The following is a 13,183-nucleotide window of genomic DNA, read 5'->3' as shown; positions in this document are numbered from 1 at the left end:
ACCAAAAAAATTTTTTAGACATGTAAGATTATACAATATAATTAACCATTTTTATTCTCTACCCTTTCCCCCACTGGAAGATACCTTAAACAGTATCAATGAGAAGGAAAAATAAGGACTTCACATTATTAGCTTCCCATTTAAGTTTTAAAAGATTCACCTTATTGAATGGTACATCATGAAATCAATAGTTGTACATCTAGGAAATTTACCAATGGAGCTCTCTTCCACAGGAGTATATACTTTAATTTGTCGCATATGAGTGTCTCTTCCATTCTGGTGATTGGCTAGAACAGCAATCTGTATCATGAATGTGCGCATTGGCTTCTTATGGGAGTCAGTTAAAGGAACATGAATCCAACCACTAGATTCCACTAATTCAAATTGTCTGATTTCTTCAAGGCTGTGAAAATTATTTCCTACTCTGACGGATATCTTGCTTGGAGTATAGCTTTCATCTGATTTGTAGTCTGCATAAATACATAATGTCTTCACTGTTGTTTTTCTAAATTGGATATTCACCAAATGAGGCTGTGAACCATCTGACTGCCAATAAGTTTCCAGATTATCATCTCGTAACTGATCCACTCCAAATCCTGGTTTACAGGATGAGAGTGACCAAACAGCCCGTGAACCTATTTCACATACCGTCCCGGTCCTTTCCAACTGTTTAGGGTCAGCACCAGGTGGTGTCTTGTTTGGTGTGGTCATTTTTCACTAATAGTTCTCCAAGCCCGAGTGTGGCGAGCAGACAGCCCTGCACAGTTACTGGTCTGCTCTTTTCAGAGCTTTGCGATCACCCAACACAGCCCCGGAGCCACCCTCCATACGCCACTTCACGGAGCACCCCATGACCTGTAATTTTCAAAATATTACAAATTGTGAACAGTGTAGTATACTGAAGTGGAAGAAAATATATCAAGAAAACTATTTAAAAATGAGTTATTATTAAAACTTACTGGTTACCATTGGTGGCTTGCTTTGACCAGTCTCATGAATTGATATGATGGACTTTTAAGCTTAATCTAAATAACTAAGCAAACAAGTCAAATAAGTTAACTGTTTTCTTTCTTAAGTAGTATTTCTAGTCAAAACAGCAGAATGAGAGTTTATATGGAAGCCAGAAAATACACACACATACATACACGTGTGTATGTATGTATGAATTTTTAAAAATCATGAATATCAAAGAAGGAAAAGTCATGACTCCATAGAGTTCAAGGATCTGTGATTTTGTCAGTCACCACAATTCACAATTCATTGATAATTCCCAGGACTGAAAAAAAAAAGCAAAAAGTTCAGAGAAAATAATGAAAAAGACAAATACTGAATATATGTATAAAATATGAAATATAGAATATATGTATAAAAACTAAAAAAGAAAATGAAAACAAATACAACTATACTTATTACTGCTAAAATAGATGAAAAAGGGATGAAAAAGAGGAGGAAGTTACAGGAGGAAGGCCACAAAATTGTGCAGCAATTGAAAGAATTGGAAATTGTTCAGATGGAAAGTGACATTTAGAAAACTAAGTCAAGATGCAGAAACCTCAGGATTATTGACATCCTATAAATTTTAGGATGGAAAAGGAAGAAAGAAAGAATTCAATGGAAAAAAAAGAAAAGAAGAAACTTTTGCCTGGACATTCCATTTGTGGAATGTGTACAAAATTGATTACATGCTAGATCATAGAAAATATAGATAAATTTAGAAAAGGGAAAATTGTACACACTGTGTATGTGGATCACAGTGCAAATCAAGTTAGAAATAAATCATGATAATCTGAGTAAAAGTTATAGGCCCACATGAATTTTTTTTATTTCCTAAAAATTGGACTGGAAGATTAAAACAAAAGTAGCATATAAGAACAAAAGTAGATCATAAAGGAATGCAGATACTATATATCAATAAAAATCCAACACATCAAAGTCTACAAATGCTACAAAAAAATCATTGGGTATAAATTATAGCACTGAATGATTATGTCTATAAGAAACAAAGATATAGACCTTTTTAAAAAGAATAAAGCAATATGTCAACAGAAAGAATTAAAAAGATACATATAGATATCCATTAGATTAAAAATAATAATGCACTAGGGTCAGATGAATGAATTCTACCAAATTTTTAAAGAACAAATAATTCCTATACTACGTAAATTATGTCTAACGGTAAAGACAGAAGGCTGCCTCATTCCTTCCAGGAATATTAACAAATAAAATTGTAGCTTATATATATGCATGTTCAACTGTAAGTATGTCTATAAAAGGAGGTAGAATTTCATAGGGAATGATTGCTGAATTTGTAGTCAGGAAGACTTGGGAGCAAATCACTTCTCTGACAGTATCTATGTAGCCATGGGCAAGTCAATTAATATCTGATTCTCAAAAATAAAACTCTGGTAATATATATGTAAAATAAATTCTTACATTGTATATGTCCAAAAAATATCTCATGCTGCATCCTGAGTCCATCATTCTCTGTCAGGAAAAGAATATCAGGTCTCATCATAAGTCCTCTGAAATCATGTTACGATCATTGGATTTATCAGAATTCTTAAACCTTTCCAAATTATTAGTCTTTAGAATGTTGTTGTAATTGTATAAATTGTTCTGGTTCTGTTCACTTCACTCTGCCCACTTCGTACAAGTCTTCCAAGGTTTCTCTGAAACTGTCATCTTCATAATTTCTTATAGCACAATAGTCTTCCATCACATTCATACACCATAATACTTCAACACATCTCAAATCCCACCTTCTACAAAAGGTCTTTCCCAGTCCTCCCCCCTGCCCCAACCCTGTGCTAGTACCTTCTTTTTGAGATTACCTTCTATTCATCTATTTACCTTAAATATATATCATTATTTGCATATCCCCCACCCCCCATTGAAATGTGCACTTCTAGTGGCTAGGGACTATGATTCGCCTTCCTTTTATCCTCAGTGCTTAGCTAACTTGGTACATAGTGGACATTTAATAAATGCTCATTGATGATAATGAATAATCATATCACATGACCAAAAGAAAATCAATCGTGATTTTAATCAGGGTAAAACTTGGGTTTATTGAATATACTTTATAATTTCCAAATTCAATCTAGCCTAATCCCTTTCTCTTATTCAATTCTGGGACAATTTCATTGTCCAACTGCAGTGTCTGTTGAAAATATACACACTGTTGAGTTAACTGTTTCTGATGTTTGTTAAACTACAAATCACAGTCTGGACAGAAGTCATTCTTCATTCTCTGGGCATTTCCTATGGGATTAGTTGGTCTTAAATCTTTTAAGCGATTATGAATCTCCCTTCAGAGATGCTCCTATTTTCTGGGGCATGACGAAAGTAACACAGTGTCATCTACAAAAAGAAACATGTGGAGTATATCACCACCTATCAGAAATCTCTCTTCAATTTAGACTTTGAACTAGACATCCCCATTTTTGGTGAGCATACATAAATATTCCTTCCCTTAATACTAATAATCAGATTAATGAACAAAAGGTCTTTTTGTCATTGTGTTTTCCAAGGAACTTTTTATGACATTTACATACACATAGCAAGCACCATGTTAGAAGAGACTCTCTAAGGCTGCCTTTTTATTCCCTGAAACATCTATTTTTTTTGTGGTCAACAAATAATCAAAGGTTTATTTTTTGCACCTTTCATTCAGCTGTTTGACCATGAAGCCATGAAAGCCATTCTGTTTCCTTCCCACACTTTCATTTGGAATGACTTCATTAGACCTATAAAATGTTTTCATCAATATTTTATAAAGATGAGAAAATGAGCATATTGTCATTAGCTTCAGTAGTTATTAACTGAAGTCATCTTGATCACCTTTTACCAGCAGAAAAAATATCTGTGATTTTTTCCCCCAGTCATTAAGTATCTTCCCTTCTTTTCAGATATATTATGAATCAATTCCTCAACATTCTCAAAATTATGTTGTTATCCTTACAGGTCTCCTGTTTGTGTATTCAGACTGGCCCAACTGCTCTTCTGGTCTTTGATTTCTTTACTACCTCTCTTTCCTTCCGTTGTACTTTGGGCGCAATAAGGGTATGTGGCTCATTGGTTGAGAAAAGAGTTTGTTGTAGATATCTTGACAGATCTGTTCTTTTTGAATCTGCTGCATTTCTTTAAGTTTCATCTTTAAATTCTCTCACGGTGATTTTAATTGGATCTAACACCAAGCTTTCTATAAGTCCCTCTCCCCCAAGTATTTCTCAATGTTATACATATCATCTTATTTTTATTTCTTCTAATTAGGTGTTGATTGTGAGCTTTGCTCTAACAAGTCATGGTTTGAGTGTACACAGACTGCAGATTTGAAAACAGTTAGTTCCCACAATGGTCATTTCCCATCTGTTAAGAGTCATTTTCATTTTCTTGGTACGTCATTCTGTTCTTTCCATGATCTGTACCTTCCAACTCTCTTCTAGAAGAAAGTATCCAAAATATATAAAAGTATAAGGAATCTCTGCTACCTACAAGCTTTTTTGCCTCTTTCATTTCTGAATACAAACCATATTTCTCACTATTCTCCTCATAATCCATTTTTACACTGAAGTCACTGACTATTAGAATATACACTGATTTTACTTGGAAGTTCTTATCAATGTCCTCAGATTTCTTTGACCATTTTGTTCTCTACAACTTGTATCACTACATAAACTGCATAATATTCTATTGACTCATGTTTGTTGTCAGTATTTCAGCATAAGAGAGCAAGTGTCCTGTGACATGGTATTTCTTCTTGTCTTTGGATAAATGATAAAAGTCAGTCCACTAATCCTTTATTTGCTTCTCCAAAGAGATCTTATAAGTCATTCTGCCATTTAGAAAATTGGAATTCTGGTATCTTTTGGTTTCTTTTATAGCTAGAAAATGCCAGTGCTGATATATTATTTAGTTTTTCCAGTTATATTACAACTTATTGGTCATTGTAATCCAATCTTCTACCCAGAATATATACATTAAACTTTACCAATAACATTAAAAACTCTGTGAGTCTCAACAGCCTCTGCTCCCTTATCTATTAGGAAAATCATTTTGTATTTTTCTTTATTTCATAGATGGTCACTGAAAGTCATTTTGTATTATTCTTTATTTAATAGATGGCCATAGCCATATAATTGATCACTTTCTGTTCAGCCTTCTGGTAATGAGCTTTTTCCTAATGATCTAGCTTGGTCCTTGGAAAGGAGATGGACTATTACAGGACCAGATTGAGAATTTTTAAGTAGAGTAGAACTTGTCAGAATTTGTTTCCCACTGACCTAGTCTTTAAAATTTTTTTTTAATTCTAAACTTAAAAAATAAAACAAATATTTTCATAACAGTAGTATTAGAAAAAAAGATGATTGCACATGAAACTTCAAATAAATTATGTACAACTCACTATTCCTTTTAATATATAATAAAGTTATCATATAAATTTCTTTTTTTCCCTTTTTTTCTTTCCTCCCCATCACCTCTATACCATTTTGAGGCACTGAAAAGGGACTTCTTTGGACCAAGGCCTATTTCAGTTGTTCTTTACATCTTTTTTTTTCCTAATGCCATTTCTACTTCCTTACTCAAGACATTAGGGATTATAACATTGAAATTCAAATAGAGTGATTCTGCTGTCATTATTGCAACCCAGAGATGACGATTGAGAATGTAAATGCCTTTGACTGGAACTACTGGAGGACTTGATAGGCCAATGTTGGCCTTATCTTGCTCAGATTCAGGCCTCCGATGAACTTGCTGGTTCTTTCCATGCCACCCCTCTGAGGGAATCCTCTCCCTTTTCTAGCTCCCCTTTCTGTATAGTCTCCTCTTATTGGAATGGAAACGCCTTGAGGACAAGGACTGTCTTGTTTGATTATCTTGATTCTCCCCTCCCAGTGTTTAGCACAGTACCTGGCACATAGTAAGTACTCAATCAACGCTCTATCTATTCTTCTCTCTATAAAGTAATTTGCAAAATCTTACTGAGGAAGATGATGGCAGACTGCAAGCATTGTTGCCTTATGAGAATAAATGGAAGGGGAAAATAAAGTTTTTCATGAGACTTGACTAAGCTGTGGCAAAACCAAAGACTTAAAGATAATTAGAAAGAGTATAATAAATGGATTAAAATGGAAAAAAACAACTTATGTCCAGATTGTTATAACCCTCTCACTTGATAATTCAACTGAATTTGGAGAAGAGGAAAATTTCTATTAACCAAACACATGGAAGAACTTAGTGGAAACACAATCAATGGGTTTGATTATGTGTAGAATTGGATTTTGTTGAACAAAAAATCATTATCAAGAATAAAATAAGTGAGGAAAATATTTGCAATTTATTCATTAGATAAAGGTCTAGCATGAAAAGCTTCTAAGAACAATCTACAACCTTCATTAGAAAATGGTCAAAATATATAAGCAGATTTTTTTTAATTGGTTGGCAGAATGACAAGGAAATAGACACTCATATGGCATCTAAGCAAATACAGTATACAAGGATCAACAGCAAAGCAGAATAAGGCAAAAAGCATACACATTGAATGCAAATATATGTATCTTATATTACACATAAAATAAATGCATGCATATACAGAGGAACTGGTCTGTGATTTCATCAGGAAGAGGAAATCATGGGTGAGGAAACTATCTCTGCCAATTGGCACCTTCTCTCTTAGAGAGTTGCCCAGAGTGCCAAGAGATTGAGTAATTTGCTTAGACTCACACAGCCAATATAGACCAAAAGTGGGTCTTAAACCTGGACTCATGGTCAGCCCTCTTTGCACCGTTCTATGCCACTTCTTTGGCAATATATGTGTTATGGTGACCTTGGGCTTCCTGGAAGCTTGCTGTGTCATCCAACTTTCCCTTCACACCTTCTGGGAGGTCTGCATCATCAATATTTTAATTCAGGATGAATTTTAAAGTTTTATGTTCTCCTTTCCCCCATAATCTATTAAGTTTCTCTGATGAGTGTATCAATCCTTCCCACAGAGACTTGGAAAAATATTCAGTTTTCTCTTAAGTTGTCCCAGTTCCTTGCAATTCTCCTTAAAGCATATGGGTAGGGTTATTTAATTTCTCTGGAGCTTCTTCCATTCAGTGGAGTGTAAGGAAGCAAGCAGTCCTCCAGCATTTCTAGACAAGGGAAACAAATGTCCCCCCCCCCTTTTTTATCTCTGATTAACTGTTTACTAGTATTTGGACGTGTGATTTCATTGGGAACACTCAGGTGAGGAAACTCCTTCTATCAATGCAGGTTGGCACCTTTTCTACAATATATTGAGAGGTTATGTGACTTGTCCAGAGTCACACAATATATCTCAGATATAGTACCTGAACCCATGTCTTTCTGACTTTTAGGCCAGGGATATGTCCCCTAGTCCATGCTATCTCTTATATTCAACCTGAATATAATATGTATAATTAATGTTTTTAAAAGGGTAATCTTTATATATAAAACTTTCTTAGATCATTGAACCTCATAATTACTTCTCTACTTTAGACACACTAGATTCATGAGATATGATCAATAATGTTATCTTCAGATCAAGAGGGTCCCTCCAAATGTTGAGTACATGTGAAAGGTCATTTCTAGGAAGCAGAGTCCAATAAATGTTTCAGATTGGTAGATTTGGTATATAACCCACTCTTGTATATATTCCAGTGATGGTCATGGAACTCATCTCTGAGTTCCATTTCTCTCCCTGTTGTATGTCTTTCCTCCCCTATTCAGTTTGCTTCCTAGTCCTGCATCCCATCCTGTTGAATATTTTTCTTTGAGCCTGGACACATGTTTCTATTGAACAATCACAGGAGTTTCGTTGGTCTATAGTTCTCTATGTTGCATGTTCAGAACTTTTCCAGAATTGAGATTTAAATGACTATTCAGCAGAAAAAAAGAATGAGGGATATACATTATTTTCCTGGGACTTTGATCTCCATAATTGTTCATCCATGGGATCCATGGGTTATGAGTCTCCTGAGCAGCAGCTTCTGTAATCCTCAGACTGACTGCACCTTTGTAAACACTGAAGGGAGGTAGTTTGGGTTTGTACCTCTGGCAGGACAACAACTAGGCTCTGGTTCCCAGGCAAGGCTAATCTCTTAACATGTGAGATAAAGCATTGACTTTTGAGAGTGAGTCAAGGTCATGAGCCCTGATAACTAAATATCCCCAGTTGCTCTATTAGGTAATTTAACTCTTTTGCCATCAACAGTTTTTCTCTTTGGAATGAATGCAATTCCATCTTCAGTTGTATGTTGTGTAGAAAGCATTGTTGCTTTAAAATACGAATGACATTCAGCCAAAAATATGCTCATGTTCTTAATGATATTGCTAAGTATCAGGAGTATAGATATTTGATTTGTTTTTTTTTCTTTACAAATTCCCATTGCATTAACAATAATTCATATGATAGGTTGGAAAGAGGGTGATGGGTGGCACAAAAATGAACCCTAAATGCTCTATTAGTTTGGTTTCTTCTGAGGGAAAAAAATGCCTTATTATTAGTTGTGAATAGAAATTCTCCACTTACTTATCAGTGATAATAAAAAAAAATATTACCAATACTTGGTTTTCTTGTTCTTGCTTTTATTGTAAACATATCCTTTCCTGAAACTAGAGAAAAGAATTAAGATACTTGTGAAACATTTAACAGAAAAGATGTTGATAACCAAAAACTGATAAGCATTATGGCTTACAAAACTTTTACATGTTACCTCTTGATTTCCACAACAACCAAATGAAGAAGACACTGCAGGCATTATCACTCCATTTCAGAGGTGAGGAAATTGAAGAGAAAGAAGAAGGGAGAGAAGGAAAAGAGAAAGAATAACAGGGCAGAAAAATACTTGACATTTACACAGTGTTTTAAAGTTTTCATAGCACATATATATACATATGTCATATATATCATATATATTTTCATTAAATTCTCACAATAATTTTATGAGTCAGGTTCCACAGGCATTATTATCCCCACTTTCCAGGTGAGGAAGTTGGGAGTGAAACAGATTAATGACTTGCCCAAAGCTCTAGGAACGTAAGACTATATATTGTAGAGAAGGTGCCAGCCTGCATTGCCTCACACAGCTAGTCTAAGATGAGGTAGGAACTCAGACAGTCCTGATTCTAAGTCCAATGCTCTCTCAGGACTGAAGGAGGAAGTAAGGAAAAGGGGACCTTAGGATAACATTAGAACTGAATTAGCTCAAAGACTGATTTCTCTCAGAGCAGAATGCAGTTAATATTTTATTATATTTTATTTTCTCTTCCTCCAATGATGTGGATAGTTGCTTCAATTCTTTGTTTTTTTCAGTAAAAAAAAAATTCCTAAAAACTTTAGTTTAATTGTTCTCATTTCTACTAAATATTAGCCCAATTTTTATTTCAAATAATATCTGTATACACTGTTCTTGAACAAAATGAATTGTTGGGCCAGACCTGCTTGAAGTTGAGACAGTACTACACTTACCAATATCCACTGGCATTGGTGAAAAATATTGTCTAAAAATATATTTGGTAGTAATTCAGTACCCATGCGCTGGGACCATTAGTTACTGGAGAAAGGAGGAGGCATTTCAAAGCCTGCATTATTTCAGGTTTTGCTAATGAGTAATCACATTGCAATGAGGGAACAAAATCATTTTTTATGCTTCCAGGTTATTCTCAAAGCAATCTCACACAATTATTTTTACATCAGCCAGACTCATATAAATCAGTTATAGCTCTATCTATCATCTAATGCTTTTCTTTTCCCTTTGTGTAAAAGGACATGTATGAAAAAGGCTGATTATTTATTCCTTTGTTGTTGACATACTCCAGTTTCTTGTCACTTTACTCTTTCCCTCAGAGTTTGTTTGTTTTTAAATCAGATTCACTGGGAATTCGTTAGTGACTCCCTTTAGTAATCCTTGGAAATTTTTAACTTTACAAAAATAGCTGATGTGATTCTATTCTCTTGACCATCAGAGATTAGTTATTGACTGATTTATGTCTCTAATGGACATTTTGTTCCATTGCTTTCACAATTTTTCCGTGGAAATTACCTAATCCAGGGTTTCCTAACCTAGTGTGGAACCTTTTACAGTCTGGTGAAGCCTTGGCCCCCTCCTCTGAACCATTTTTGTTGTTTTTCAATATTTAAGATGAAACACACAGGATCACAAAGGAAACAAATTTTATTTAATTATAGTTATAAAAATATTCTTTTTAAGTTCACAAACTCCAGGTTAAGAGGCCCTCATCTAAACTCTAATTGCAATGGGAGAGTCAGCCTAACATAGGGGATAAAAAGTCAGGCTTGGAGTCAGGAAGACCTAAATTTAATCTTGCTTCTGACACAAACTATATGGCAATAGGCAAATAACTTAACTTCTCAGCACCCCAGCTAATTATCTAAGACTGTTGGTTGCAAGCAGGTAGTCAACCTGTATTGGTAGAGGGAATTTCCATAACTGATAAAATCACCAAAAATAATTATATTTGTTGTACCATCTTCTATGCAGTTTTAGATAATTTGATATCAAAAAGGCATTGTTTCTGTGTAAAAAAGACGTGTTAGGCAATAAATAAGGATGGAAGAAGTAGAGATACAAAATAAAAGTATACAGATTTAACTCTTTCTTTTTTTGTAGGGCAATTGGGGTTAAGTGACCTGCCCAAGGTCACACAGCTAGTTTTTTGTGTGTGTATTTAGTGTCTGATGTCGCATTTGAACTCAGGTCCTCCTGACTCCAGGGCTGGTATGCCATTCACTGAGCCACCTAGCCGCCCCTATACGAATTTAATTCAAAGAAATAAGTAACCAATTGTAACCACGTCTTTATTTTGCAACTCACTAATATGCTTCTAATGTTATAGGTATACATCATTATCTGTGTTTGTGTTTTATTTTCCTATTAGAATATAAACTCCCTAAGGAAAGGGACTCTCTTACTCAAAGTTTTATATCGTCCCGTACTTTTATGCTTAAGAAATTTCCCCCTCGCCTCCTAGAACACTGGCAATCGAGCACAACTCTCCCATAACTCGGCAGTCTTCTAGTTCTGCCTGCCCATGTGAGTTTCTCCGGAGAGAAGTGACCGCGCGCCTGCCAGAGGCCGGTACAGGAACAGTGGGAAAACTTCCAGGGACCCCCTGTGCCTCCTAAGGGACATTTGAGGTTTTCCAACAGGATTCAGTGATTCCTCCCCTTTCCCAGTGGCGTCACTGGTGGCCAAAGACTCCTACCTGCAGAATCTAGCCAAGAAAATCTGTTCCTAACAGACTGCGGAGCCACAGAAACGAAAGTGGGCTCCAAACCTGGGGATCTAGAAACCAGTGGATCCCCAAAGAAGAAAAAGAAGCAGCACCAAAAGAAATCCCAGAGGCAGGATGAAAAGGCCAAGGGGGTCCGGAATCAGTCCTCTGACAGCAACAATCTGAAGCTCCTAGCTCCAAGAAACCAGCAATCACAGCGCGGAAGGCAGGTTCCAGCCCCAGAGGATACTGCAAGCAAGCTGGGCTCCTTCCTAGCCATGGACATTCTGCGCCAGCGGCTGCAGGAGGCCAGTGGTCAGGGCCACACCAAGAGCCTGTCTCCTGCAGCACTGGAGAAGAGGGAGCCCAGGAAACAGAAACGCAAGGAGCTCAGGACCAAGGAGAAGGCAGCCAAGGCTGAAGCCAAAAGGCAAGGAGGCTAACCTAGAGCCCCAGGACGGCGATTCACAGGGCCTGACCGAACTGGTATTCAACAAGTTGGAGGTGAGTGAGGGGCCAGTCAGTAAGGCCCATAAGAAGCAGGAAAACAGGGGGCGTGTGAAAGGGAGCCAGGCCCCCCTGACGGGAAAGAACTATAAACAGTTGTTGGAGCAGGCCCGCAAGAACAAATCGAGAAGCTGAAACAACAGGATGAGAAGAAGGCAAGGGAGATGGAGACCAAAACGAAGTGGACAGACCTTCATTACAAGGTGTGAAAATCTGGAACAAGGAAGTGCTTCTGAAGGCAGCCTTGAAACGAGGAGGAGAAGCAGCGGGCCCAGAGGAAGGCAGTGGGAGAAGCACACGGTCCACGTGGTGGAGAAGATGCAGCAGCTGCAGCAAAGTGGCCAAGATAGTGCCTCCCAAGGAGAGCTGCATCCTGCCTGAGCACCTAGAGAAGGCTGGGCCCAGCTGAGGGAGGGGGAGACTTTCCCACCACTCCAGGGCTATCTATCCTATATCCAGCCATGTATCTTCTCTCGGCTGGGAATTCCCCAGTATAGCTGCCCCATGCAGCAGAGAGAGAGTCACATCTGTTAAGTGCCTGCTATGTGTGAGGTACCATGCCAGGAACTGGAGATTTAGTGACAAAAAACTAAAAAAATAGTCCATCCTCAAGGCTCCTCTTAAGACACGGTTCAAGTCTTCCATAAAACCTTTGCCTTAATGCTATCCTCCCAGCTTTCTATTTGTGGGGGTTGCTTTTGGTACCTTACTTTCCCTCCTCTCCATCCACTCCCCATTCCTCGATCCCTAATAACCCTCAGCCCATCTCTAGGGCCTCTGAGCTGGGTGACACAGCCTGACATCTATCCCAGCAGGGTTGAGTATCTTGAGTGGTGTGTGTATAGGTTTATAGGTTTTCCAGTCCTGTAGGAAGTTCACATAGCTGGTCCAGAAGTATAGGATAGCTCCTGGATTTCTTAAACTTCTTAGACTACAGAGAAGTTAATAGAATAGTCTCTTTGCCCAGATTTAAAAAAAAATTTTAATCTTTTTTGAATTATGAACTGGACAAGCATCAGAAAATGCAAACATTTTCCATATTAGAAAAAAGAACAGGAAAAGAGGATCATATATGTAACTATAATGAATCTCTGTTGCACTTAGGGTTGTAGTGGTTAAATCTTAAGACAAATGGTGGTTACATGATCCAGGACTGATTTAAGAATGAGGGAAACTTCTCCATTATTTCCTTTCAGGAGATATATTGGCCATCAGTTGAATTAAACAGTCCCATTGGAAAGCCAAATGGAGAATTTGATTAGGTCTTTTACCTACCTTTCCCTCTTCTAATTATCACAGGAGCTTCAGGACCAATCTGCTTGGATCTTATGTAGGATGGAAATAATTGTATTGGGGGATTTTAGAATAAACCATGAAATCCTCTTGAGTCTCTCTCTCTCTCTCTCTCTCTCTCTCTCTCTCTCTCTCTCTCTCT

At 37.0% G+C, this 13,183-nt stretch overlaps 2 pseudogenes; one reads left to right on the top strand and one right to left on the bottom strand.

Annotated features, from left to right (window-relative positions):
* Nucleotides 1–824, bottom strand: LOC138163117 (anaphase-promoting complex subunit 10 pseudogene; annotated as a pseudogene).
* A 7,140-nt stretch (nucleotides 825–7,964) lies between these two features.
* Nucleotides 7,965–12,129, top strand: LOC138163056 (surfeit locus protein 6 pseudogene; annotated as a pseudogene).
* The last annotated feature ends 1,054 nt before the right edge of the window (nucleotides 12,130–13,183 follow it).

This window comes from Petaurus breviceps, unplaced genomic scaffold (assembly GCF_028583685.1).
Source record: "Petaurus breviceps papuanus isolate PSGF00001 unplaced genomic scaffold, PetGlider_PUasm1.0 187, whole genome shotgun sequence".
In the NCBI taxonomy this organism is placed as follows: Eukaryota; Metazoa; Chordata; class Mammalia; order Diprotodontia; family Petauridae; genus Petaurus; species Petaurus breviceps.
The sequence above is the reverse complement of the archived record's forward strand: the minus strand, read 5'-3'. Positions and strand labels throughout refer to the sequence as shown.